The following is a 6,863-nucleotide window of genomic DNA, read 5'->3' on the forward strand; positions in this document are numbered from 1 at the left end:
GTCACCAGTTTATGTTAGAATATGATATGACACTCTCCTGCCCCGCCACTCACTTTCGCAAGCTTCGACTCGATGCAAGTGCCCCAAGTCACTCGTCACCCGGGTGTGGATGCTATCAGGTTGTCGTCTGAGCCCAGCTGTGTTGAATAGCTGCTTAAACGGCCCTAAATGCAAACAACAAACCAGCATGTGGACAGCCTCTTGCAGAGCTTTCAACCGCAGTTCCCAATGTCACCTGGAAGAGCCCGGTTTACTGCAACTACTCCACCCGAAAAGGTATCACAACATGTTCATTGGGAACAACAGCTTACACCAGCAGATCTCGAGTGTCTTAGAGGGTGATGCCTGGCTACAAGATAAGGTTTGCATTATTGTCAATATAATTTGATTTGTCCTGTACTAGTCTAACTAATTTTCATATCTCCTAAGGGTCAAACAATGAATAAATCCCTGTGAAGTCAAACTTCATCTGTAACTCTATGTGAAAAAGCTATACATTAAGTTTCAACTCTGTATCTTGTGGCATTGCAAAAACGTCTAGAAGAGATGGAGACAAAACCTACAGTCTACTGAAGGGTGTATACTACCAAATCAAATCCCATAGACGACAATAGTAACATATGCGGCTAAAACTCCTACCTGCAACGTATCAACCGACATAAACACCACGGATATAAATACTACCACCCCTTACACTTAAAGTGAATCAGAAAAAATTGGGGGTCAAGCTGCTCGTTTCTGAGATAACGGGTAGCGTCTATGACTACCCTAGTTTCGCACAAAATTCGAGTACTTTTTTTTACAGGTACCCTATACATGTTTCAAGCACAAGGCAACTTGACACATTGGTACTAGATGAAATAAAATTGCACATTTATTTTACCCAGATGAAACTATTATTTTTTACAACCAACACACTCACATTTATAACCAATCACAGGACTTGTGGTGTTCACTTCTCTATCAAAAGTTGGGTGCACCTCGAACTTTGACCCAGCCGGAAGTTATTTGGTATAGTACTACCTATACTGATAACATACATTTTTCAAAAAGTGTCCAGCTATGTGTCTTTATGACAACCAGGATCTGGTGTATTCTGACATAAACTGACAACCTCACTGAAAATGTTGTTTCTACAGTGCAACCTAATATAATGTACACCTAAAAAAGCATATATATTGCATATAGTTTTGTACAAATGCAATATGTTATATTAAACAACAAATTTTTTAAAAATAAAACTCCTGAAGATATTTACTTTCAGTTGGGTGTGTGTACTCGGGTATATATGTAAAGACAACAAAGATAGAGTACCTCTACCCCTTTAAAGAATTCCATTAAAACACATGCACTTGATTGACCCCTAGATTATGAAGACTTTAACAGGCACATCAAAGAAATATCAGTATTAAAAAAATACACTGTCTGAGGAAGGAAACACAAACATGACTGTATCTGTATGAAGTAATGACTTAATGTCCTGAACATTAGTGTTGGGAGGAAATCCTGTATGCTGGGTGTGGGTGTCTTCAAGTTACCAGGTGTGGGAATTTCAAATCCATCGGCCATGCTGATTTTCATAATGAACCATCAAAACTATTGGCAGCCACCAATATTCCTGACTATATTTTATTTATAGCCTACTGTAGTTGGAGGTTTTAATAGGTGTGATATCTGGAACAATCATGCAGCTTTAACACAATTATTTTTGATTAATTACTGAAAAAAACTTTTTAAATGACAAAATTACCCGAACATCTATTTTCTTGCATTATTTTCTAATCCGGATGAATACAATATGTACATTCGATGTATTCCTACAATCTGTAATCCAGCATTTTATTTAGCTAGTAACATTAGGTAATACAGCTTTAACAATAAAATAAATTATCAACTTAATCCAAGGCAGATAATCAAATCTGAAAAAATTGGTTCTGAATCTAGTATAAACTCAAAATGCTTTTCATGAGAGCTAACTAAGTGATTATTAAGAAACGAAAATTATCTGGAGATCTAAGTATATGTTTAACAACCTTATTGTTATGTACATATAAGAACAGAAGGCACAATAATGACAACAAATTTAATTATGTTTTTGGTAAAGTTTTTCTTCAAATTTACTTTAAATTTTGCATAAAACTACAAATTTGTCTAAAATATAACTTAGCACCCTATAAATATGTCAAAATGACAATAAAAATCAACTTCTTTACAAATTTGAGTTTTCAAAATTTCATACATAAAAAATTAACAATGTTAATGGAAACTAAAGACATTAACCCACAATTGGCACATGCTATTTTTAATATAAAAATAAATTGCTATTAAAATCTTAGTTCAGGTTGCCTATATATAATACCATATTTAAGAGCAGTTGTATATGGCAAGTCAAATACCATGTAAAAAGAAATTACTGAAATCTTTACAGTATGAATTATAGGCCAAAACCAACTTTTCTTCAGTGCTAACTTTGATTCAAACTCCATTCAGAGCCATGTACAGAGATTATTGTCAAGGTCACGGTCAAGGTCATTGTGAACTTGCATGATCGAGTGATGGCTAGTTAATCAACCAGTATAGTTTAATTAAATAAAATGACAAAATCATAATATTTTTTATTATGCACTGAATATGTGCTATAGGGTGTATACTACCAAATCAAATCCCATAGATGACAATAGTAACATATGTGGCTAAAACTCCTACCTGCAATGTATCAACCGACATAAACGCCACGGATATAAATACTACCAACCCTTACACTTAAAGTGAATCAGAAAAAAATGGGGGTCAAGCTGCTCGTTTCTGAGATAACAGGTAGCGTCTATGACTACCCTAGTTTCGCACAAAATTCGAGTACTTTTTTTTACAGGTACCCCATACATGTTTCAAGCACAAGGCTACTTGACACATTGGTACTAGATGAAATAAAATTGCACATTTATTTTACCCAGATGAAACTATTATTTTTTACAACCAACACACTCACATTTATAACCAATCACAGGACTTGTGGTGTTCACTTCTCTATCAAAAGTTGGGTGCACCTCAAACTTTGACCCAGCCGGAAGTTATTTGGTATAGTACTACCTGAAGCACTTTCAGAATCCTTTTTTTTTAAAAATTAAAATTCTAGTTTTTTGGTTTTATTTGGTTCATTTGAATATAATCACAAAAAATACTGATAGTTGCAAATAACTGATGTGGATTTCTTCAAATAGATCGTCAACAGTTTCCTGGCTAAGCTCCAGAGATCGGCCAACTGGGACAGGAAAAAGAGAGTTCTAGTTTTGTCATCCTTCTTGGCAGACAAATGGGAGAAGGGGAGTAAAGGCATACGTCAATGGATCTATAAATTGGTATGTATAAATATTTCACAATTATAATATCATGAAAGTGCAACCATATGATTTTGCAATCACTGCATCCACAGGGGAAACAATGTTTTATCAGAACAGTCCTGATATGATGGTCAATGCTTACAAGAATATCTTTCATTTTTTTAACATCTATAGTCCTTCCCACAGAACGCATTTTTACATACTCAGAGTCTTTTCTCTTTTATGAATACTTAACCTGACCTCAAACAATGGCATATTCCCCAAAGGAGAAAGAAGGATGTGACCGGAACAGGAAGTAGAGGACTCACTGGGAGATGTTTAGCCATCCTATTTGCTGTTGGGATGTTCGGACCAGACTGCTATCTTTAGGGAAATATGCCATTATTTGAGGTCCTGTTAAGGAGAGAAGAAATATAATTTACTACAAGTTATTTCTTTCTGAGCTGATTGTTTTCTAAATTGCAAACAAAATAGTATTTTTATAGTTAGTTATAAAAACACTTTTACTTGTCAAACCAAACTGAAATTATTTACAAAAATACATTTTTGGAGGATATGATCAACGGACTATACAGTAGTTAGTTATATTAAAAGTTACACGTTGGTATTGAACAAGATTAATTTGATACGTGGGAAATTCACAATTATGTGAGTTCTTTTCCGAAATGTGATATATCCACTGTAATGTTTGAGAAAATTGTGGTTTTGCTGCATGAAGCATAGTTTTAAGATCCTGTTTAATGAGCATAGATTACATGTTATGGTAACTGTTGCCGTATTGCCGAGTTGTTCAGTACACCATTACTGGCAAATATTGCAGTTTGAAAATGAAGTCCTTGTATATTTCTTGTCATCACTTGTATGAGAATTTCAAATGTGTAAAATATTCACTGATGTTTTAAATGATTACATGAAAATGACTGCATGCATAATATTTCCAGGTGAGGTTCGCAACATATGATATAATTTTGCTGCCAGTATGTACTGCTGCACACTGGTTCCTGATGGCAATGGAGCCCAAAAACTGTACAGTCGCTTGTCTAGACTCGTTAAAATCACCAGAACGAGCCATGCGATTTTACAACTACTGGATGTGAGTAACTAACAGTATTCTTATAAGTAAATGTTGCAATACATTTACAAATATTTTGTAATTACTGAATGTAACCATAAGCCTGCCCCTGATTATCACTGTCGGGCAGCGCAAGAGATAAAATCATAACTTGTTTACCTCTCAAAATGTGTACTGTGTTTTCATTGGTCCAATTTATCAACTTTTGATAATATATTCTTAGGTCATCATTAAGTGTGAAAGTTACTGTGATCCAAACTTCTGTAATTATTAATTATGGCCTAATTATTTTTATATTTAGTGCCTTAATACCATAATCTTATACACACTACTTTTTTGTCAATCATGAATAATACATTTTGTTTCAGAAACATTTTTTAAAGGTTAAATGGTCTGTAAAAAGTAACAAAATTGAAAATTATGATTTGTGCCTCCAGTTATATAAGTATGGACTGTTTGTATTATGCATGTCCTACAATTAAACTAATTCCCTGCCCTGTCAAAATTCTGGCTAAAACACTGACAAGTACCAACTTTGATTGCAGTGAATACATAGCAGAGCGTGAGAAACATGTTCCTGAGGGTCTTGTTGAGTGGAACAGTGTGCAATATCTCTGCAGCCAGCAGTTGGATGGGAACAGTTGCGGTATATTCACATGCATGGTCAGTTATTTCAACATCACCTGATTTTTTTCCACCTAGGAAACAAAAATTAATGTATACTACTCAAAAGAATTTAAGGGTCAGAAGATATTTTCGACATTATTTTCTGAATGTCAATTATATTAGCTAGACCATAATGTCACGCATGGTATTGTTCCATTTTGACGAAAGTGGGTCTAAGCAACCCATAAATGAATTAAAATCCACTGTCATTGACACTGTCGACTACCGTATATCGCTGTGTATTAGCCGACTCCATGCATTAGCCGACCCCCTAGTTTCACCCTCCAAATCGGCTTTAAAATTATAGACCTTGTATATAAGCCGACCCCCCTATATAAAACTAACCAAGTCAGATGTCTGTCTGGTCTACAAAATGACAAAGTACATCTACTTTCAAACGTCATTTGTCACAGCAAACTTATCCGGAAGCAGTAGCCGATTTCTGTTTATAGAAACGGTGTCCGGTTAATTTATTTCTCGTAAAATATAAGTACCAAGATAGCGAAATATACCTAAAACATTCTTGATTGCAGCCACACGTTAAAAACACAGTGACTGTTTGCATTGTTGATTGTGCTAATCGGTCTTTTCATTACTACATGTAGTCGGCTATACCCTACCATACCCAACCACCCGTGTCGATTAATCCCAAGCCGACAAACAAAACAAATGAAGCTGGAACAATTAACGTGTTAACCGGTTTAGTAAGCAGTTTTGTAATGACACGTGACCTGCGAAGTTTTCCGAAATTGTTTTGATCGGTCACCATTTATTGTTGTTTAAACAGATAAATATTACTAAATAAACTTTTAAACACCAACATTTATTAAAGATGAACATATATATACAATTTTAATATCTTTTATTTGTAATAGCTTGTGTTAAAATGCAATATTGAACCTTTATGAAAGCGGAAATGCAGAGCACAATAATGACAATAGATTGAGTCAAGCCGTGACATCACTATTCTAACTTTACATTTCCAATAAAATGTTGACTCCTTAGATAAGCCGACCCCAGCCTTTGACTTGATAAATTTTGTATCAAAAAGTCGGCTAATACACAGCGATATACGGTAGTTCTAATGGTGAAAACATGCTTACATTTGCACGTAAATTAGGGCGAAAGCGAAAGGTCTGCTAAGTGCCCATAACTTGCTTTTTCACAAAGCGCTTCATTTGCACGCTTTGCATGTGTATTCCATGTTCCCAATGCTGAATTTCCGTATAATTGGAGCTTGCGTTCGTGTACGGTGCACACTCCAAATTCGACAATGGTATGACGTCAACTGACTATCGAAGATCGAAGAAGGGCTATTGCTTGGCTTCAGGATGGTAATACGCAAAGAAATGTTGCTCTGAGACTTGGTGTCAGTCAGAGTGTCGTTGGCCGACTGTGGCAACGGTACCAAACAACGAATTCTGTTCGAAATCGTCCACGTTCGGGAAGACCCCAAAGCACTACAAATAGAGAGGACCGCTACATCACCAATATGGCTCTACGTCAACGCACAACCACTGCACGCCGATTACGTGACAATCTGCGGACTGCGACTGGAGTGTCTGATCAAACCATACGCAATCGTCTGAGAGCCAATAATCTACGCTGCCGTTGCCAGGCTGTTCGACCACCACTCCTACCACGTCACAGAAGGGCCAGACGTCACTGGTGCATGCTTCAACTGCAGTGGCAACGTGTTCAGTGGGGTCGAGTGATGTTCACTGATGAGTCCAGGTTTAGTCTCCAGTTCAACGACGGTCGGTTTGTGTCTACAGACGTCCTGG

General features: G+C 36.2%; 1 long non-coding RNA gene across 1 annotated transcript; it reads left to right on the forward strand.

Annotated features, from left to right (window-relative positions):
* The first annotated feature begins 3,096 nt into the window (after window positions 1-3,096).
* On the forward strand, window positions 3,097-5,076 carry LOC121367149. The gene is made up of 3 exons (XR_005957332.1): window positions 3,097-3,359; window positions 4,283-4,434; window positions 4,959-5,076. It is a non-coding gene; the product is annotated as an uncharacterized LOC121367149 (long non-coding RNA).
* The last annotated feature ends 1,787 nt before the right edge of the window (window positions 5,077-6,863 follow it).

Source organism: Gigantopelta aegis, unplaced genomic scaffold, assembly GCF_016097555.1.
Source record: "Gigantopelta aegis isolate Gae_Host unplaced genomic scaffold, Gae_host_genome ctg9494_pilon_pilon, whole genome shotgun sequence".
In the NCBI taxonomy this organism is placed as follows: domain Eukaryota; kingdom Metazoa; phylum Mollusca; class Gastropoda; order Neomphalida; family Peltospiridae; genus Gigantopelta; species Gigantopelta aegis.